Raw genomic sequence first — 22998 nt, 5'->3', positions numbered from 1 at the left:
TATATTTTTGATATTTATTTTATATATTTAAATGCCATTTAACAAAGAAAAATCAACCAAAAAAATGAGTTCGCGTGTCACCTCTAACACGCGTGTCCATAGGTTCGCCATCACTGCTCTAATCACTGAGTAACACTGGCCAGGGCGTCCACCAAGTTTTTGATGCTAGTGGTTGGGAACACTGTAAACATCAGGACTTCTTGGTTGCAAACAACAGAAACCAGGTCTGGTTGATATAAACAGAAAGGAATTTTTTTTAACCCTCACCCAAGGATATTTTTTCCATTGATTTTTAGAGAGTGAAAAGGAGGGAGGAGTGGGGAAGAGAGAGAGAGAGAAACATCGATCTGACTGGGGTGGGATCATCCGAACCTGTAACTGAGATACACGCTCTTGACCGGGAATCAAACCCGAGACCCTTCAGTGCGCGGGCCGACACTCCAACCACTGAGCCAAACCTGCCAGGGCAAGCAGACAGGAATTCACTGCAGGGATAGCCGATGGCTCAGATGGATGAGAAGGCTGAAGGTCCTGATGTAGAAGGAAACAAAAACCCTGGGGCTTGCAAGAGGCTCAGAGTCTGATCAGCTACCACTCTGGGAACAGGTAGCTCCAATATAGATCCTTCTTCATTTGGCTCAAGTTTCAGATCCCAGAATGGACAGCCTAGCTGAGCAGCCCAGCTCGGGGCAAGGCCCCGCCCCTTGACCTGGGTGATGGCTACATGGCTGTGTTCACGTTGTAAAAATTACTCAAGCAGGACACTGAGGATTTGTGCAGTTTCCTGAGTGAATATTATGCTTCAACAAAAGTTACACCTAACCTAGGACCCAGCAATTCCACTCCTAAAAGAAGGAAAACATGTAAGGGAACTAATATACTTGGGAGAAATAAAAACATGTCAACAAAAAGATGTATGGCTACTCCACTTACAACAGCCGAAACCTAAGAATAGCTCTATCAACGGGTGAATAAACAAACTGTACATATTCACACGATGGAATACTACTCAGCAATAAAAAAGAAGCAACCACTGATACACACTACAGGATGAACTCAAACATGATGTCGAGTGAGAGGGAAAGAAGCCTTTTATGGGAGAGTACACGCTGTATCATTCCACTTACATGAAGTTCTAGCACAAGCAAAACTGACATGGTGGAAAATCAGAACAGTGGTCAATTCTGGGGAGCAGGGGCAGGGGCTGCCTGGGAAAAGGCGTGAGGGCGCTTCCTGGGGTGACTGTCACGTACTCTATCCTGACAGGGTTTGGGTTGCATAGGTATATGCATTTATATATCTGAGCTCCTTGAATGGAAAACCTAAGATTTTTGCATTTTGTTGTATGCACATCTTACCACAAAAGAAACAAACAAACAAAAATATTGGACTTTACTTAATGATAAGCTTGCTGACTTAAAGTTCCGACTGTTTCGTTCATCAAAAGATGCCATTAGGCCCAGGCCGGGTAGCTCCATTGGTTAGAGCAGGGGTGGGCAAACTTTTTGACTCGAGGGCCACGATGGGTTCTTAAACTGGACCGGAGGGCCGAAACAAAAGCATGGATGGAGTGTTTGTGTGAACTAATATAAATTCAAAGTAAACATCATTACATAAAAGGGTACGGTCTTTTTTTTTTTTTTTAGTTTTATTCATTTCAAACGGGCAGGATCCAGCCCGCGGGCCGTAGTTTGCCCACGGCTGGGTTAGAGCGTTGTCCTGATATGCCAAGGTTGCAGGTTCAATTCCCTGATCAGGGCGCACACAAGAAGCAATCAATAAATGCATAATTAAGTGGAACAAAAAATCAATCTTTCTCTCCTTCTTTCTCCTTTCCTCGCTCTCTCTCTAAAATCAATCAATCAAATTGTTTCAAAGACACCATTAAGATAGTGAAAACGTTAATACTTTCAACAATAAAAAATTTTTTAAAAGATAATGAAAAAGCAAGCCACAAACGGATAGAATTGCAACATGTAATAAAAAAAGGATTAGTGCTAGAATGTGAATCTGAGAAGATCTGTTATGAAGCAGTAATAATCTAATATGAAAAAAGGGGTAAAACAGTATAGCTGTGTAAATGAGGAAACACAAAGCGTCCATAAACATGGCCAACCTAAAAGATGAAGGGCTTAAGAAGCACAAATTGGCAGTTACAAGATAGTCACAGGGATTAAAGCACAGCACAAGGAACACAGCCAACAAGCCCACATAATAAAAGGGTAACATGCAAATCGACCAAACAGCAGAATGACCGGAGCGCCCGCGGCCCCTCGCCCAGGCCACTCCCGATGGCCCCCACCATGCGGGCCGATTGGACCCCACCAGTGCACAGATTCATGCACCGGGCCTCTAGTATTGTAATAACTATGTACAGTTTCAGGTGGGTACTTGAAATATCGGGATGATCACTTTGTAAATTATATAATTGTCTAATCATGATGTTGTAGACCTGAAACTAATCCTATATAATAAAGAGGGAATATGCAAATTGATCATCATTCCTCCACAAAATGGTGGCACCCACAGCGGAGGCCAAGTTCCTGTAACTAGCCTTAACGAGCAATCAGCAGGGACCTGAGGCTGCGCCCCTTCCACCCCCATGGGGCTTGACAGGGGACCTCAGGCCACACCCCCCCGACCCTGGCGCCAGGCTGGGGAACCTCAGGCAGTGGCCCCACCCTGGTGCCAGGCCAGGGAACCTCAGGCTGTGCCCCCCACACAGCCAGGCTTAACGGGGGACCTCAGACCATGCCCCCCACCCAGCCAGGCTTAACGGGGGACCTCAGGCCATGCCCCCCGCTCAGTGGGGCTTGACGACAGACCTGAGGCTACGCCCCCTCCCAGCGCTGGGCTGGGGGACCTGAAGCTGCAGCCCCTGCCTGGCGGGGCTTAACGGGGAACCTCAAGGCGTGCCCCCCGCCCGGCGGGGCTTGACAGAGGATCTCAAGGTGCGCCCCCCTGCCCTAGTGGTGGTCTGGGGGACCTCAGGCTGCGCCCCCTGCCCAGCGGGGCTTGATGGAGGACCTGAGGCTGCACCCCTCCTCCTGGCGGGGCTTGACGGGGAACCTCAAGGCGTGTCCCCCGCCCGGTGGGGCTTGACAGGGGATCTCAGGCCACATCTCCCATCCAGCGGGGCTTAACGGGGGACCTCAAGGCACGCCCCCCACCCAGGCCCGGTCTGGAGGACCTCAAGCCACACCCCCCGCCCCGGTGCCGGACCAGGGTACCTGAAGCTGCGCCCCACACCCGGCGGGGCTTGACAAGGGTGGGACCGGCCGGGTCTGGATCTAGCCCAATTGGGGGACGGGCAGCGGGGTCTGGGTCTCGCACAATTTTGAGGCGCCCGTAGGTGGGTGGGGACTTGACTCTGGGTCCCGTGGTGCACCCCAGACTCTGACAGGAGGAAGATTTTCATATACATTTTACTAAATTTCTTTAATCTCTGACACTCCTATTATACAGAAAGGGCAAACAGCAATATTAAAATATTTCCTGGTTTGGCTCAGCGTTGGCCTGCGGACTGAAGGGTCCCAGGTTTGATTCCGGTCAAGGGCACATGCCCAGGTTGCAGGCTTGATCCCCAGTAGGGTGCCTGCAGGAGGCAGCCAATCAGTGATTCTCTCTCATCATTGATGTTTCTATCTCTTCCTCTCTGAAATCAATAAAGATATAAAAAATATATTTCCTCTAATTAATCCCCTTTTAATGTGCATAAATTTTGTGCCCCAGGCCACTAGTATAAAATAATATTGACTGTCAACTGTAATTGAAAAACAACCACCATGTTCAACCTTAACAGTCAGTAACCACTAAAACTCCAATTTGAACCACAGTGAAATACCAGCTCACACTCACCAGTTTGGCTAACACCGGTAGGATGTACTAAGAATTGGTGAGGATATAGACTGAGCAGCAAGCACTGACCAGGGCGGGAATAAAATACACATTGCCCCAGAGAATAACAAGAGGTGACCTTATCATTCAGCTCCCAAGTACACATCCTGGAGAAACTCACACACAGAGAGGTTGATAAAAGTCAAGAAAAGTGGAGACAACCCAAATGCCCATCAGCAAATGGAAGGGATAAACAAACTGGGTATCTTTACACACAGCAGCAAAAAGAAGGAACTATAGCTATAGATAACAACAGGATGAATCACAACCACACACACACGCAAATGTCTCTAGTCAAAATATGGAATACAGTGTGAGTCGCTTGTAAAGGCTCAAAGGCAAACAATACGTTGTTTAAGGATATAAATGAATATAGTAAAGCAATGAAGAACAATGGGTTAATGATGATAACAAATTCCATGGGGATGGGGAGAGAGGAAGAGCCACTTAAGGAGAGAAATAAAAATATTTTCTAAAGGGTTGCTGGTGCTCTCTTTCTTAAGTTAGCTGAGTAGATGACTGCTTTCTTCTTCTTTAAACTGAACATATATGTTGTTGTTTTTTTAAATATATTTTATTGATTTTTTTACAGAGAGGAAGGGAGAGGGATAGAGCGTTAGAAACATCAATGAGAGAGAAACATCGATCAGCTGCCTCCTGCACACCCCCCACTGGGGATGTGCCCATAGCCAAGGTACATGCCCTTGACCAGACTTTAACCGGGGACCCTTCAGTCCACAGGCTGACACTCTATCCACTGAGCCAAACCGGTCAGGGCAAGAACATATATGTTTTATATGTTCTTTTGTACATATGTTTCACAATAACTTTTAAAAAACTCATTAACTTCCTTATATTCCAACATTTCACATAGAAGAATGAATAAATAGGCAAGCATAACCAAGGTTATTTTGAGAAAGAATTTGCACTGCCAGGTGTTAAAGTATATAAAGTCACAACAAAAAAATGTGATAGTGGGAAAAGAGATAGATTAATAAAAAAGAAAAAACAGAAAGCTTGGAAGCTAGTATGTTTTCACACTATAAAAAAAGCCAGTCAGGGGAAGGGGGATGGAGAGCTAGTGTCTAAGACCAAAACCTATAACCTGGCAACACCCAGCTACTGACCCTGGGAGGCTAAGGGATAAGGGAGGAGGAGATCCTGCTTGCCTTTTATACTTTTTGAATTTTAAACAACATGATTGTAATGAATATTCAAAAATAAATTTAAAATACAGTTGGTGGGGAGAGAAGTTAAACTGAAAGAACTGGTCGACAATTTGAAGAAATAAAATCAGGATCTTATCTCACATCATAAACCGAAATAAACTTCAACTGGATTAGAGCTGAACATAAAAGAGAGCGCTGAGTGGAAAAGCTGAAACCAAATAAAGAACCAGAAGAAAATATAGGTGAATACTTATCTGACCTTGGGGTAGGAAAGATCTTTTAAACCCAGAGGCAAAGGAAGACATGGTAAAATGAAAGGACTTAACCAGACGCTCAGGCTGCCATAACAAATACCGTAGAGCCTGGGTCACTTAAACAACAGACGCTTATCTCTCACAGTTCTGCAGGCTGGAAGTTCAAGATCAGGTGCCATGGATTTGCTGCTTGGTGTGGACTCTTCCTGGCTTGCAGAAAGTGGCCTTCTTGCTGTCACTGACATGGCCTTTCCTTGGTGCATGCACAGGAAAGAGTGAGAGAGCCAGCTCTGCTGTCTCTTCTTATTAAGGGCACTAATCCCATCATGAGGGACCCACCCTCATGGCCTTACCTAACTCTACCTCCCGAATGCCCCATCTCCAAAGATCATCACCTTGTGGGATAAAGCTTCAACATATGAATTATGGGAGAACACACACATTCAGTCCACACCACCATACATACATTAGAAACTTCTCTATGTTTTAAAATAATAAAGAGCCCTGGCCAGGTGGGTCAGTTGGTTGGAGTGTCATCCCATACACCAAAAGGTTGCAGGTTCAATTCCTGGTCAGGGCACAGACCTCGATTTCAGGTTCCACCCCCAGTGGGGTCACGTATGGGAGGCAACCAATTGATGTTTCTCTCACATTGATGTCTCTCTCTCTCTCCCTCTCCCCCTCTCCCCATCTCCCTCTCTTTCTGACTCCTCCTCCTCCTCTCCCCCCCCCCCTCAAAAAAAAAATCAATAGAAACATATCCTCAGGTGAGGATTGAAAATCCTATATAATAAAGATGTAATATGCAAATGGTCGTTACATAACGTCCTACCTCGGAACGACCTGGTCACGGATCAGCAGGACGGTGGGGCAGAGAGCTACAGGAGGGGGCAGGGCAGCAAGCTATGAGGAGGGGAGGCAGACGGGAGGGGGGCAGGAGGAGCTACATTGGGGGGCAGCGGGAGCTACAGGAGGGCGGCAGCGAGCTACTGGCACACGGGTTCGTGCGCAGGGCTACTAGTAGGAATAGTAATAATAGAAAAACAAACACTGAACTGAGAAAAGATGTGTTATATATAAGTCAATCAATGTTTGAGAGAGAGAGAGGAAGGGGGAGAGAGAGAGAAACACTGATTTGCTATCCCACGTATTAATGCATTCATTGGTTGCTTCTTGTATGTGCCCTGATGGGGAAAGAACCTGCAACCGTGGCTTCCTGGGATGACACGCCAACCAAATGAGCCACCCAGCCAGGCCTCTAATCAACCATATTCCTATGGATAAGTAAGCACGTTAAATAAAATGCAGGTTATGAAATCGTTTATATAGAATGACCTCAATGTCTCAATAGCAAACAGTGGTTATCTCTATAGGTTGGGAATCACCGATTTTAATGTTCTTCTTTGTCCTTGTGTATTTTCTAAATTTTCCACAATGGACATGAGTTACTTTTATAAGTAAAAAAAGAAAGACCATTTTTTTTTTTTTTAGTAGGTATCATAGACTTTTATTTAAAAAAAAAAACCACAAATACTTTTAGGCATAGAATAGAGGCTGTATAGCCTAGTGCAAGAGTCAGCAAACTTTCTAAAAGAGCCACATGGTATATATTTTATATATTTTAGACTTAGCAAGCAAAACAATCACAAATCTACTTTGTACAATGAGTCATATTTATATGAATAACCCCCAAAAGTCATTTTTTTTATAGCTATCTATTTCTTTTTTTTTTTTAATTTATTGCTTAAAGTATTACAAAGGGTATTACATATGTGTCCATTTTATCCCCCCGCCCTAGACAGTCCCCTAGCCTCCCCTATCCCCCAGTGTCTTATGTCCATTGGTTATGCTTATATGCATGCATACAAGTCCTTTAGTTGATCTCTTACCCCCCTACCTCCTGCCCCCCAACCCACCCCCGCCTTCCCGCTGCAGTTTGACAATCTGTTTGAGGCAGCTCTGCCTCTGTATCTATTATTGTTCAAAAGTTTATAATGGTCTCTATTATCCATGAATGAGTGAGATCATGTGGTATTTTTCCTTCATTGACTGGCTTATTTCACTTAGCATAATGCTCTCCAGTTCCATCCATGACGTTGCAAATGGTAAGAGTTCCTTCCTTTTTAGAGCAGCATAGTATTCCATCGTGTAGATGTACCACAGTTTTCTAATCCATTCATCTACTGATGGGCACTTAGGCTGTTTCCAGATCTTAGCTATGGTGAATTGTGCTGCTATGAACATAGAGGTGCATAGATACCTTTCAGCATTTCATATAATCCTGGTTTGGTGGTGATGAACTCCTTTAGCTTTTCCTTATCTGTGAAGCTCTTTATCTGACCTTCAATTCTGAATGATAGCTTTGCTGGATAAAGTAATCTTGGTTGCAGGTTCTTGGTATTCATCACTTTGAATATTTCTTGCCACTCCCTTCTGGCCTGCAAAGTTTCTGTTGAGAAATCAGCTGACAGTCGTATGGGTATTCCCTTGTAGGTAACTGAGTTTCTTTCTCTTGCTGCTTTTAAGATTCTCTCTTTATCTTTTGCTCTTGGCATTTTAATTATGATGTGTCTTGGTGTGGTCCTCTTTGGATTCCTTTTGTTTGGGGTTCTCCGCGCTTCTTGGACCTGTAAGTCCATTTCTTTCACCAGGTGGGGGAAGTTTTCTGTCATTATTTCTTCAAATAGGTTTTCAATATCTTGCTCTCTCTCATCTTCTGGCACCCCTATAATTCTGATGTTGGTACGCTTGAAGCTGTCCCAGAGGCTCCTTACACTATCCTCGCATTTTTGGATTCTTTTTTCATTCCGCCCCTCCGGTTGGGTGTTTTTTGCTTCCTCGCATTTCAAATCATTGACTTGATTCTTGCGCTCCTCTGGTCTGCTGTCGGGAGTCTGTATAGTATTCTTTATTTCAGTCTGGGTATGCTTAATTTCTAGTTGGTTCCCCAATATAAGATCGAGGGTCTCATTAGTTTTCTTGTAGATCTCATTAAGTTTATCGGCGGCTTCTAAACAGTTCTTGAGAGACCTTAAAAGTGTGGTTCTGAACTCTATATCTTCCATTGACAATTTTGTCCTGTTTCTTTGTCTCCGCATTTTGTTATGCTTCCTTGGTGCACCCCCTAGTGGTCTTTGTTAGCAGTCTTATAGTTAAATCTTGATTGTTGTAGCTAATTCCAGGGAGGGTTTGACCTCCAGGCCAAGTGGCTATGAGAATCAGCTGTGTCAGCAGTGAGAGAACTTCTGTCCTCTAGGGAGGTGCTAATCTGGCATTTGCCTGAGGCTATCCGGCAAATGCCTCTGTGCAGGGATTGGGCGGGGCGGGTCGCACAGGATCAACAGGGTGGGCCGGAGAGAGCAGTTATGGCGGCTCTCAGCCCTGTCCCCAGGGGCTCTGCCTCTCTGAGTCCCAGCACCCGCTGCAAAGCTCAGAGAGAAAGCTGCACTCGCTCTGACCGAAGCCAGACAGTCCCGCTTCTCCCGTTTGAGTCTGGGCCCCTAAAGACTCGCCCGTATCTGGAGCTCAGATTCTGCGACTCCCTCCCGATTGAAAACGCCAACCGCGCCCTCTGCCGCCAGCCCGCTCCGCGCACTCCGCACCTCAGAATTTGACTTCAGCACTGCGCCTCCTCTGAGTGTCCGTATGCGTTTCTCTTTCCTCCTAGTTGTAGGACTTCCACTCAGCCAGCGTTCCTGTGGTTCTGGATGATGTCCCTTCCGTTTTTTGGTTTCACTTTTGAAGTAGTTGTTCAAAGCAGCAAACTCTGGCGTTAACCTATGCCGCCATCTTGGTTCTCCTCAGAAAGACCATTATTTTTAAGAAGTGCTCTGTCATAGTCAAGCAACATCAGGGCAGAGAGTCCAATGCTGCCGAACTTTCAGGGTAGCTGGCAAGCCAGGTGCCCAGGCCGGAGTCTGGAATGCATGATCCATCTCAGCCCAGGAAGGAACCTGAAAGAGGCGAGTACTTCTTCCCAAGGAGGCGGGCATGATGGGCACCTGGCACCAGTGAAAATCGTGCCCGTGGCAAAGGGGAGACTTACTTGAGGTGGCTCCAAAGGGACCGGATAGACTCAGAGGCAGAGCGACAAAGAGGCAGATATCATCAGTTCATGTAACTATTGTGCCACCGGTGACCCAAACTGTGCAGTTTTTCACCTTTGCAAACTGCCACAGAGACTGTGCCAGGACCTCCCACCTGGGCGCACATGCCAGCGTTTCTTTGGGGCACATCCTCCTGAGAAGTAGAATCCCTAGGTCGTAGGGAAGATGCATTTTTTAATTCAACGAGTCCTGCCAAGCTGATCGTCAGGCCTCAGATCCCATGGCTTTATACATCTGATCCCTGCGAAATTTCTTTGTCAATTACAGCCTGGCATTTTGGCCTCCTGGCATCTTCCGAGCCTTGCTTTTGTTCCAGCCTTTTCCTTACTATTCAAATCATCGCCCAACAATGAGATGGGCTGCCCTGGTCCCTGGCAGCATCCAAGCACAGGCCAGGTGACCGCCACCCTGGCTACTCATTGAGGGGACTTTTGCGTGGGGAGGAGGCCTTTTTACCCCAAGATGGTGCATCTCTGTGAGTCAGAGGATGCGGGAATGAGAAGGGGATGGAGGCTGAACAAGAGGAAACTTCACAAACCCGGCCATGAACTTCACCCCTTGGGTGGGCCAGACCCAACGATGAAAATGCGCCAACAGGTAAGTCAGGCAGGAGCGCAGCTGGGGGCCTCAGGCAGGGCTAGAGACTCACAATGGTTCACCCCCCTCACCAGGTAAACCCACCGCCAACTTCGGATTGATCCCACAAGGGTCACTGCAACACCCAACGGATGAACTGCCCGTGATTTCCTGAGTGCTTTTGCAGAAGGTGCTAACACATCACTGAGCCCTTATGTAAGGCACCCGGTATTTTTAGCAGCACACAGCTGCCCTGCGAAAGGGCTGCTCTCCCAACGATGCCACTTACTTCCCAGGCTGGCGCAGTCCTGGAAATGCGGCGTTGTGCAGGCAGCTCACTGCTGTCGGCAGGTGGAGGGTGTCTGTGCGGATCTGTATTCTCTCCGCATTCTGCAGTGTCTCCAGGCCAATCTGACATCTCACAACAAGCAGAAGGCTGTACACATCACCTCCCCCACCCCAGGCCTCACAGCAGCGAGAAAAGGTCGACCTCACAGACTGGGCAAAACCTAAACCCAATGGAGTCAAGGAACCGAGTGGGAGGAGTGGGCGTGGGAGTGGGGGACAGGAAGAAACCAGAACTGACATGGCACTGCTCCCACATCCTCAGAGCTGTCTCCTCCCAGAACCAGGTGTCCACCCTCATGTCACCTCCCGCCTCTCTCAAGCAATCTGAGATTCCAGGTCCAGTGAAGTCAAGAATGTAGCCCCCTGCCGTGGCCGGTGTGGCTCAGTTGGTTGGACCTCCTCCCATCACCAAAAGGCTGCTGGTTCAATTCCCGGTCAGGGCACATGCCCCAGTTGTGGGCTCAATCCCCAGTGGGGGGCGTGCTGGAGGCAGCCGATGGATGATTCTCTCTCGTTAATATTTCCCTCTCTCCTTCTCCCTTCCTCTCTGAAATCAATGAGAATATTTTTTAAAATCTTAGCTATTGTAAATAACACTCCTATGAATATGGGGTGCACATATTCTTCCTGATGGGTGTTTCAGGGTTCTTAGACTATATTCCCAGAAAAGAAAGAAAAGCATAATGTGGCCCCTATACAGGAATGCAGTGTCTATATTCATGTCCTGGGTTTAGGGTCACTGCTGCCTTTTTCCCTGCTGCAGTCAATTTGACTGAAGTGTGACACATCCACACAGAGAAGTCCCTGTACCAAAATCGATGAATTTTGAGACTATAAACACACCTACTAGTCTATGACAAACACCCAGGTAAGGAAACCAAACACTGCCAGCCTCCCAGAGCCTCCCTGGTGCCTCCGGGAACCCACGGCTCTGACGCCCAGCACCTCATGTTCATCTTGCCCGCGTGCCCGGGGCCGGAATGGAATCCTGCGGGGCGTGCTCGCCTTCGTCCGGCTGCTGTGCTCAGCAGCGTTTGTGGGATTCACCCGTGTTGTTCGGTGCGGCTGCACATCGTTCGCGCTCACTGCGTTAGAGTGTGCTATTGTGTGCGCTCACCCCAATTTATTTGTTCACTCTACTGCCAGTGGGCGCTGGGTGATTTCCAGGTCTTGCCTATTCAAACAGTGCTGCTGTGAGCATCCTAGGGCACGCCTTTTCACTGCAGCCTTTCACCCGGCAGAAGATATACAGAATTAAAACTAGTTTTTTAAATTTACTGATTTTGGAGAGAAAGAGGAAAGCGGAGGGAGGGAGGGAGGGAGGAACTCAATTTGTTGTTCCACTTATTGATACATTCATTGGTTGATTCTTGTATGTGCCCTGACCAGGGATCGAGCCCTACAACGCTGGCATATCAGAACAACGTTCTAACCAACTACCTGACCAGGGCAAAAAAGTTGAAAACTATTGCCTTAAGCCTCAAATCTTGAGAAAGCCAATCTGCCCCATCTCTTCAGCTAAACATAATCCTTCCAGTAATGGAAAGCGCATTATTGGCCACAGGAGTGAGACTGCCTAAGACTAACATCCTATTCTGCCACCTCGTCGCTGTGTGTCCTAGGGCCAGCACTTAACCTCTCTGGGCATGCGTCCTTGCCTGTAATGTGGGAGTAAAAATAGTACTTCTAAGTTCGTTTGGTTGAGGATTAAATATGGAAACAGCACCTGCACAGAGCAAGCACTCATCAATGTCAGTAGCTATGATCGCTGCCAAGGACACTCAGTCTTTCCCAGCACCCGGGGCCCCCACCTTTGGGGGGGGCCTTGCCAAAACAGCCGAGCAAGGCCCTCGCACAGGAGACAGGAACTGAAGACAAACCATTTCACCACCTCCAGCTGGGGTGGAGCTGCCCCACCAAGCCCTCCCTGTCACAGCAGCCTACTGTCTCCCTCTGCCCCTGCGGTCATCGAGGGGGCCTGGTGGCCATGGCTCCTGTCCTTCTGCCCACAGGGCACTGGATTTCATTCCAAATGTGACCTCAACTAGGGGCACCATTCCGGGGCCATTACTAATGGGGTGCCGCAGCCCACGACAGGCTGCTGGGGCACCGACAGAGCCCAGGAATTGCTGCCTGGAAAAACAAATGCTTCAAGTGTCTATGCAGAGGAGAGGGAAGTGGACTCGTTCATTTTTTTTCGGTGACAAAGATGGAAAAAGCCCCTTGAAGCATGCAGTGCAGGGACTTAAGAGCCAGAGACCAGCGCCTCACACGACTGGTTGCCATGGCAACTGTATTTCACAGCAGGAACTCATTTTCATATGACAGTGACCTGTGGAGGGAAGGGAAGGACAGCTCCTCCAGAAACTTAGTTGAACAGTAGGCTGGGGCGGGAGGGTGGGTTTTATTTACCAAAAGAAGCATTTGAAAGTTCCTTTTGAAAAGGGACAGAAATGACCTGAGGGCCCCTAGGGATTCTCTGTTCCACAACTCTTACTTAAGACAGACACACACACACACACACACACACACACACACACACGCTCATGCATGAGGCTGGGCCTACGGGGCAAAGGTCACTGGTCCCACCATTAACCATCTGTGGCTGTCACAGCGTCCCGGAGTCACTGGTCTCAGCATTAACCATCTGTTCAGTGACAAAGTCCTCTCCTGGAGTCCAGCAGACTCCCAAGCAACCGGCTGACCAAACCACCAGGCTGTCCCACACACCTGGGCCAGGGGCCGAGAGGACCCGGAACACACTCACTCCTTGCTTTCCTGGAGAAACAGCAAATCCTAGTATTGAAAACAGCCTCAGGAGTCAGACTTGAGTTCCAGCCTCTGCTCTGCCACCTACAGGCTGTGTGGCTCAGGCAGGTGCCTGGACCCCTCTGGGCCGTGTCCTCCTGGGCAGAATGAAGGCAATAAGCACAGCTCCTACCCCTCTGGGCGCTGGGAGGATAGCACGCACGCAGGAGGGAACGCCTGGAAAATCAGCACACGCCCTATGCGTAACGACCACTCAGTAAACAGCTGCTGTAATTAAGAGCCAGAAAAGTAACTCTCACACCCACCATCTATCTGATGGGAAGCTAATCACAGGGAACAAGGTATTAACTTGGGTGGCCCACACTGTAATGAAGCCATCAGTAAGCCCCGCAGGAGTGCAGACCAAGGGGACCTGGGAGGCTGGGACAGTCCAGCAGGGAGGTGGCGTTTGAACCACACTCTGAAGGGTGATGGGAGGTCTTCTTGGAGGTTTGGGGGAGGAGGGCATTCCTAAATCAAGAGCCTACAGGGTACCCATCCTAGGGAACCAGGAGGAAGGCAAGAGGCCTTGGGGAGCCCTAGCTGGTTTGGCTCAGTGGACAGAGCGTCAGCCTGCGGACTGCAAGGGTCCCAGGTTCGATTCCGGTCAAGGGCATGTACTGTGGTTGCGGGCACATCCCCATTGGGGGGTGTGCAGGAGGCAGCTGACTGATGTTTCTCTCTCATCGATGTTTCTAACTCTCTATCCCTCTCCCTTCCTCTCTGTAAAAAATCAATAAAATATATTTTTTTTAAAAAAAGAGGCCTCGGGGACACAAAGGGACCTGCGACCAGCAGGCAGAGAGCTGTGACGGTGCCAGGTGGAGTGGGAAGGCCAAGGAGGGAGGGAAAATGGCGTCTGAGCAGGGTCCCAAAGGGTAAGGGCTGCAGCCTGGCCATGGGAGCGAGGGAAGTAGATGCAGAACAGGAAATTGGTTCTGCAGAGGGAGGCCACCTGAGGCAGAGGATGAGCTGGCTTTGTGTGGGAGGAAACCGGAGCTTATGAAAACTTCTTAGGGGAGAGGTTTCAGCGACAGCAGTCAAGGATCATGAGACTGGAGGCAACATGACAGAGGGATTGCGGGGGCTGGAGAGGATCCTCCAGCTGGGGGCTCTGAACTCTGGCCTGCGACGTTCAAGGCCAGGAGAGGCAGCGGCACTCGGGGAAAAGTGCGCGTGACGGGGAGGAGGAAACCTACTGCTGAGTGAGGGCAGCTGCCCAGGAGGAGACGGCCAGCCTTGGACATGCTGAGTCTGGGGTGTCACCAGGCACCCAAGGAGCCAGGACTTGAGCGAACCCCAGAGGGGGAGCTCCCTGGGAAGCGAAACACAAGGCCTCACAAAAGGCCCCAGAAAAGAGGGAAGCGGGGTCAGAAGAGAAGGAAAACGGAGACATAGGCACAAAGCCAGGAGGGAGGGATGTCCCAGACATCACAGCAGGGAAGGCTGCACAGAGGACGCGTGCACACGGGGTCTGCTTCCCAGGCAGCTGGGCAAGGCGGACACAGCAGTGTGAGGAGACAAGCTGACTCTCGGGGAAGCAGTTTCAGCAAAGGAGTGGGGCGGGCAGCCTGGCTGCGGAGGGTGAGGAGGGTGGGTGGAGCCGAGGCAGGCAGCAGGTGCGGAGGACTTGGTGGGGAAATGTGAGGAAGAGGAAAGGAAACCATGGCTCCCATGCATGTTTATCCCCCACCCTCCCTCTTCCCCCCAAAAAAGATGGGAGGCCAGGGGATGTCAGAGGAGGACGGAGGGACATGGAGACCTGGGTAAGGGCACAATCTCTCACAGTGTGGGGGTGAGGAGGGGCAGAGACTGGACTGCAGCCCTGGCTCTGCCAATGCTCTTAGTGTTAGGGGCAGAAATAGAATATTGGGGACCAGCTCAATGCTAAGAAACATTAGTCATGCTCTGTTAACCAGGATGGTGCTGTTCTGCTTAGAGAAAGCACGTTCTAACCTGGCTGAGAGCTGTACGCCCGGAGACCTGGGAGCTAACATCAGAATGCAGTCCATCCTCCAGTCCGAGAACTGCCTGTCATGATGGAAAGATTTACAACCTCGTGGCTGAAACAGTCTAGTCCTGAAGGCACCTGCTCTTTACACCCCAACCATTACCTGTAATCTGGTCCCAGGGTGCCCAGAGGCAACCCCCCTACGCCCACCCCAAACTGCATGACTGGTAACCTGTGACGATTATCCCGTGCCTACCTCCCCATGCCTGTAATTCCTACTTCCCCACGTACTCTTTGTCCTTCTACCCAATGTAAGCAGCTGGCTATGGAGGGGTGCAGAGCAGATTTCTGTGGATGACCTGCTGCTCTCCCATGCTGCCGGCAGTTTTGGAATAAATGCTCATGTATGAGTCAACCCTGTCTCTGCTGAATTGGCTGAAGAAGTGACAAGCAGCCCGGACCCCCTGGTTGTCTGGTTACAATACCAGAGTGGCCAGGGATACCCCCTGACTCCTCCAGACTGCTGGGAGGACCAAGGTTCCCACCGGCCTCAGAGGTAATCTGATCTTTTTATTTATTTATTTTATATTTATATATATATATATATATATATATATATATATATATTATTGATTTTTTACAGAGAAGAAGGGAGAGGGATAGAGAGTTAGAAACATCCATGAGAGAGAAACATCAACCAGCTGCCTCCTGCACACCCACTACTGGGGATGTGCCCGAAACCAAGGTACATGCCCTTGTCCGGAATTGAACCTGGGACCTTTCAGTCCGCTGGCTGACGCTCCATCCACTGAGCCAAACCGGTTAGGGCGGTAATCTGATCTTTAACATGAACCCCCTCGGCCCTGGACCTCCCCCTTCCACATCACACCTCTCCTGGGGCAACCTCTGGGATGGGGGTGGGGGGCGTAACAGACCACCCCTGCGGGGAGATCTGATCCTCAGCCCCTGAGCAGCCAGGCAGCCGCGGTCAAATTCCCAGACTTCCCAGCAGAGCCCTCCTGGCAGCTTCCACTTAACAACGCAGGTGTCATGGGCACCATTGTGAGCCCAGAGCCTTCATGGCGAGGTGCACGGGGTGGGTTTCAGCATTACCTCCAAGCCCTCCGCCTGGGAAGGACAGAGGTGGGCCTGACTGCTGGGAGGACGGGAAGACGAAGCCGGGCATGACTCTCGGGCTGCAAGAGGTAGGCAGGGTGACCGGAGGAATCCCGGCCAGCGAGAAACCCCTCCATCCCGCACGCACACACTCCCGGCACCTCACCATGGGCGGAAGTTCAAATGCCCGGGGCCCACCGCGGCGCCCGATGCCCATCCTCACCGAAGGCCAGGCCGTCGGGCACCACCCCGGGCGCCTGCCCACGTGCGCCCCGGCGGCGCTGGGTAAACAGCGCACCTGTTGACTCGCTCGCCCGCGCGCTCAGCCCAGCGCCGCCTGGTGTCCCGGGCCGCCCTCGCCCGCCCTCCCCCCTCCCCCACTCGGCCACCCCCGCGGCTCCCACCTCGGGGCACCGGACGAGCTCCCCAAACGGCCCGGCCGGGCTGCAGCCCAGACCCAACGCCCTAACCGTCCCGGGGCCCGGCCCCGGCGCCGCCCGCGCCCCGCCGCCCCGGGCTCGCCCCTTCCCCGGCGCAAAGAGCTCCTGTTCCGTCCACCGCGCTAGGGCCGCCGTGCGCGCCCGCTGGGCCCCCGCCGCGGAGCCAGACGCACTCCCCGGCCCTCGGAGACTGGGCCCCGAACGCGGAGGGGGTGGGGGGGTGGCCCCACTTTAGCCAGACTTACCTGCCGGTTCGGCCCAGCCGCCTGGCGCGCTCCCTGGCTGCCCTCTGGCGGCGGCCGCGGGGACCCAAGCGCCCGTCCCGCCCCGCCCCGCCCTTCTCCCACCTGGAACCTGCTGCTGCCAGGGCGGGAGAACCCGGCCTCGGGTCACCTGGTAGGCGGGGCCCCTCTGAATGGCTGTGCTGGGCAAGGACGGGTCTCGAAGGCCCCTTCTGGTTATTGGATAACAAACACCACGATCTTTTCCTTAAGCAGCTTCAAGCCCTTGCTTTCTAGCACTACCAGGTCCCCAAACTCAATTTCCTGCCCAGTCCTAGAATCAGCCATTTCTCTGGACAGCCGTGCTTCCTTTCACTGGGGAATAGAGTCAGAAACAAGACATGGGGTTAGGTGTGCTCTTTGCCACTGGACCCATTGTATGCTGTCATTAATAGCCTACAGCAGGCCAAGGGGAGTTAGACCTCTCTATCCCGTGAAGTGTTCTTGTCTGCTTCTTCCCGGAGGCTTGGGGTCATAACTGCAAAGACAGGCCCTGGACCCCAGGCCCTGGGAAGGAGGCGAGCACTGAGAAGATGCTCTCAGTCCCCCGGCACAGGGGGAGGCCTCGGGGTGACCTGCAGGCCAAGGTGAAGGTCTGGGTGCCGCAGAGCCAGCTGAGAAATGAACATGCAGCCAGCGATGGCTGCAAGGTTGCGGGGTCTAGAGATAAACGGGTCCCTGAAAAATAAGTAGCATCAGGAAGCAGGGCCCAGTAGGCATGGTGACTGCGGGTTTCTTGGGCAAGAGGTCTTTACTGTGGGTGTCGGGCTGAGAAGGATTCTAGTTGTGTGTGTCTGTTTGAGAGATGTTTATACTTTTAAAAAATATTTTAAAAATGTATTGATTTATTTTAGATAGAGAAGAAGGGGGGAGGGGAGGGAGAGAGACATCCATTTGTTGTTCCACATTCTTATTCATTCATTGGTTGCTTCCTGTATGTGCCCTGACCAGGGATGGAACCCAAAACCTTGGGTCATTGGGAGGACACCCTGACCAACTGAGCAGCCAGCCAGCCAGGGGCCCTGATGTTTATCCTCTAAACCAGCTTCTCAAATGTGGCCTTGGGGCTCTGGTGTCAGAAGCACCTGAGGAATTATTCAGCATGTGGAGTCACAGGGCCTCGGATTGACTCTGAGGCGGGGCCTGGCACCACACTCAACACGTTCTCCCGGGGATTCTGATTCCCACCAAAGGTGGCCCTTGCCGTCCACAGTCAGGATGCCACGGGGGAGAGAATCTACGTCTGTTCTTTCTCCAGACGCCAACCTGACCCCATGTTGCCTTTGGTTTCTTTTCTTTTTTGTCCACGTGTAGAACATTGGAACAAACATACTGCTCCTTTTTGAGCCTCTAACAAACCTCAACAGAACAGCCTCGTTGACGTTGCCTTCCTTTTGACAAAGACTCTCTCCTGGGCCAAATTTCAGTCGGGTTTCTCTGAGCCCTCTTCTCCACGAGGCTGTCACCTTGGCCCATCGTAACTGCTACTCGGCACAAACGATTCTGTCCACCCCTCCACACGCAGAGGCTTGAACACACAACCTAACCCTGCTCCCAGCAGCCTCAGGCCGCGTGTCCCTGTGATGACCCAGCCCCACCTCGAGCTCCTCTCTGAAAAACACTCAAAGCTTCCAAAAGAATGTCTCATTTGTCCCAGCCAAGATCTGCTGGTGGGCCCCTGGCCTGCAGGGGCATTTATTTTTTTTAAAACTTAATGTTGTACATTCTTTCCCGGTGCCTTTGAGAGGTCCGTGTGTCACGGGACGGGGACCCGGGCCAAGTCTGCCTGGGGCCGGCGGCAGGGTGCGGGCTCCTGAGGCTGTGCAGGAGAGACGTCACAACACGAGTCCAGGTGGCCTGGAGAGTGTTTATTAAAGCTGGGATGTGCGCGGTTAGGAGAAGAGGGTGGACGTGCTCCGCGGAGTTCCCACAGGCAGCCTTTGTCCTGAGGGCTTCGTCTCCCTTTTGCAGACGAGAACTCCAGGGGAGACCTCCGGGGAGGGTTTCAGCAGGACAGTCACCAGCTTTCCAGGTGTGTGCTCTTAAGTATGCGGACGAGCCAGAACGAGTGCGTGGAGGGAGCAGTCCTTTTCTGGTCAGCTTTGCCTCTCTCTTGCATTTGCTTGACTCTAATCGGATTTTTTTTAATTTTTTTTAAAATATATTTTATTGATTTTTTAGAGAGAGGAAGGGAGAGAGATAGAGAGCTAGAAACATCGATGAGAGAGAAACATCCATCAGCTGCCTCCTGCACATCTCCCACTGGGGATATGCCCTCAACCCAGGTACATGCCCTTGACCGGAATCGAACCCGGGACCTTTCAGTCCGCAGACCGACGCTCTATCCACTGAGCCAAACCAGTCTTGGCTCTAATCGGATTTTTTGTTATTTATTCCCCTGACTTCATCCATCCTTGGGTTTGGCTGGTGCTAAGGGCACTAACCGGGTCTCTGTTGCCCATCTCGTGCCCAGGGCCATTTAAGCTATTGACTCTCTGGTTAGGGAGGAGAGGTGTGAACTATTCGCTCTCGGGTACCCTTGGTTAGGGAAGGTAAGAATGACGATTCACTCGGTGACTTGCTTGGCTTGCTTGGCCCTATTTGTCTCCCTGTGGAAGGCAGTTAGACAGACAGGAGCAGAGCAAGGCCTGGTAGAGAAGGTCCGCAGGGGAGAAAGCCCCAGATGCTGCCAATGGACGGTTGTAGGATGGGACCTCGTCCGAGGGTGCCCCTGCGATGACCCTAGCATGTGGAGGTTTGGAGCGCCTGACCTTTCCTCCTTAGAGATAACATCTAGGCTCCAGGCCCAGAAAAGAGCAAAACCAGGCCAGTGACCCCACAGCTGCCCAGTGGCATTGAATAATGACTCCCTGCCCTGGTGCCGGCCAATCAGTGGAGACCACAACCCTGAAAGGACACTCCTGGGAAACTGCTGAATATCCTATTGCTCTTCCCCTGGGACCTCCCGAAAATCTCCACCCAAAACCCTTAGGACAGAGGACCCAAAAGCCCTTGCCTTTTCCTTTCCCTTTCCCTCCTCTTCCCCCCTTCCAACCCCCAGGCCTGTTACCATTAGCTTCCTCACTCCCAAGCTCCAAGGACCCTTCCTTTACTTCTATAACTTATTTCCTAAACCCGTTTCTAATAGGAATTACTTTTTCTACCTCTGAGATTTTATAAATAAATGCTCTCTTACAGTTTGTATCTTGGCTCTGAATTCTTTCCTAGCCAGAACCCAAGTACGGAGGTTGCTGAACCCAGGCTTGGTCTGACCCCACCGGTCAGGCACCTGGTGCCATTCCTGCCACCTACAGCATAACCATTCGCCTCAGTTTCCCTTTTTCCACTTGTCAAAAAAACAATTCTCCTAACATCTAACTAGCCGCCCAGCTGGTGTGGCTCAGTGGTTGAGCATTGGCCTATGAACCAGGAGGTCACGGTTCGATTCCCGGTCAGGGCACATGCCCAGGTTGCAGGCTAGAGCCCTAATGGGAGGCATGCAGAAGGCAGCCAATTAATGATTCAATGATTCTCTCTCATCATTGATGTTTCTATCGCTCTCTTCTTCTCCCTTCCTGTCTGAAATCAATAAAAATATATATTAAAAAACAAACAAGCAAAACAAAAACATCTAACTGTCCTGCCTCCGTGCATCTCCCAGGACCCAGGGTGCATTTCTGAAGGCCCCGGGAGCCAAGCCTTCCAAGTGGAGTTGTCAGGAAGGACAGCACCCTGTGTCCCAGTCACTGTGGGAGGGGAGGAGCCTAACCTGGGTAAGCGCCAGTTACCGGACACAGACGGGACATTGACGTTAGCCACTTACAGTTTTTGTAATGTTTCACTTTCCTGACGATGCTGGAGCCCCTACTGCTTCCCTTTCCTACTCCCTCATTCTCTCTTTCAAAGGCCAAGTCACGTCCTAGCCGGATTGGCTCAGTAGATAGATAGTCAGCCTACGGACTTGAGGGTCCCAGATTCTATTCCAGTCAAGGGCATGTACCTCGGTTGCAGGCTCGATCCCTGACCCTGATCGGGGCATGCGTGGGAAGCAACCAATCGATGAGTCTCTCTCACGTCGATGTTTCTTCTGTCTCTACCTCTCCTTTCCAATCTCTCTAAAAATCAATGGAAAAATCATCCTCAGGTGAGGATAACAGCAACAACAAAAAAGGCCAAGTCACCTCTACACAGAGTGAGGCTCAGTGCTGTACTACAGAAGTGCCTTGGCCAGGTAGCTCCGCTGGGTAGAGCAGCATCCCCATACGCCAGGGTTGTGGGTTTGATCCCCGGCCAGGGCACATACAAGAAGAAACAGATGCATAAATAAGTGGAACAACAAATCAGTCTCTCTCTCTCAACAATTTTTTACAGAAGAAGTCTCTCTTTCCCACTGCTGCAGCAGTACTGAACGAACTCTGTCTTTCCCACCACTAACGAGTGTCCGTCTTTGTTTTCCTTGAACGCTTTCCAGGAATGCTCCTGGTGAGACGGAGTGTTGGAGTCCCCACCTCAGGACCAACAGCCTCGGACGCAAAGTGAAATAGCAGCCCCCAAAGGCAAGCATGAGGGCACTCGTTCAGCTGTCACCCAGCAAGGCCTGGATCCGGGCGTTGCCCTTGCTTAGGCAGGGAAACAGCAGCACAAAATAGCAAAAACTAAGACAGGAAGAAACGTATATCTCTGAGTTCTGGAAAGAGCCTGGGAGTGTAGACACAGTCCATTAGCATTGAGAGGCCCAGCCTCCTCACCTGTGCAGCACCTACAGCTGCTGTGAGGAAGGGGCTATGCAAACAGAATCTGAGGTGGGTGGGTCCCAGTTCCTGGGATTTGCAGTGTGAGGAGGCCGACAGAGATGGCCCAGACATGGACAGCAGATCACTACACTCAAGGAGCACACGGACCCTGTGTAGTCACTTTCTATGTACTATCTCGTGGGTACTGTTACTGTCCCCAATTCACAGGCGAGGGAACCAGGGCTTGGAACAGCTAAGCTTACTTGCCAGGCTGTGGGGGCCTGAAGGAGGCCAAGGTTCTGGTGGGGGCTGTTCAGGGCTACCCGGTGAATGAGAAGTGTCGTTTCAATGCCCCCAGAGAAACAGGAAGGGAAATACTTCAGGAATAGCCAGGCCCCACCACTGGGCCAGCTGAACTAGTCATGGGATCACTGCATTGCCAAGGCATTGTCCTGAGGGCTGGAGCAGGGCCCTGACCAGGTGTCACTCTCATGGGCTTTCGCAAAGTGCATAATGTGTTCTGAAATCCGTGTTTTCAAGGGACAGATGTCACCCTGCGAGATCAGCCAGGAGTTGAGAACGTCTTATCACTAACACTGTACCCAGGCTGTTTTGTCTGTTAGTTGGAAGTTCAAAACAAAATATGACATTAGATATGCACTAGGAACTATGCTAAATGCTTTTCAAATAATAATTCATTTAATCCTCTTAACAAACCTGCAATGGAGGTATGCATTATCATAACTATGTTGTTTTCTATTTATTTCAGAGAGAGAAAGGGAGAGGGAGAGATGGATGATAGAAACATCAATGATGAGAGAGGATCATTGATCAGCTGCCTCTTGCACACCCCCTACTGGGGATCGAGCTGGCAACCCAAGCATGTGCCCTGATCAGGAATCAAACCATGATCTCCTGGTCCATGGGTTGATACTCAACCACTGAGCCACACTGTCTGGGCTATCATGACTATTTATTTATTTATTGTTAATCCTCACCTTAGGATATTTTTCCATTAATATTTAGAGAGTGAAAGGGAAGGATAGAGACAGAGAGAAACATCGATGTGAGAGAGACACATCGATTTGTTGCCTCCCACACGCACCCTGACCAGGGCCAGGGATTGAGCCTGTGACCGAGGTATGTGCCCATGACTGGAATTGAACCCGGAACCCTCAGTCCGCGGGCCAACGCTCTAGCCACTGAGCCAAACTGACTATTTAAAAGAACAGAAAGTTGAGGCACAGAACGGTTAATAGCACAAGGTCATGCAGCAAATACGCAGCAAACAAGCAGCAAGACTAGGAGTCAAACCCAAG

At 50.6% G+C, this 22998-nt stretch overlaps 1 protein-coding gene across 1 annotated transcript in view; it reads right to left on the bottom strand.

The window, feature by feature from the left end:
* Nucleotides 1–16983, bottom strand: part of RPH3AL (rabphilin 3A like (without C2 domains)) — a 133733-nt gene extending 116750 nt beyond the window's left edge. The window contains exon 1 of the mRNA XM_036340949.1: nt 16911–16983. The gene's annotated coding sequence lies outside the window, so the exon portion shown is untranslated. The remainder of the gene's footprint in view (nt 1–16910) is intronic.
* Nucleotides 16984–22998: the final 6015 nt, after the last annotated feature.

The sequence above is a fragment of the Myotis myotis genome, unplaced genomic scaffold, assembly GCF_014108235.1.
Source record: "Myotis myotis isolate mMyoMyo1 unplaced genomic scaffold, mMyoMyo1.p scaffold_m19_p_17, whole genome shotgun sequence".
Taxonomy (NCBI): domain Eukaryota; kingdom Metazoa; phylum Chordata; class Mammalia; order Chiroptera; family Vespertilionidae; genus Myotis; species Myotis myotis.
This window is presented reverse-complemented; position numbering and strand designations above follow the sequence as displayed.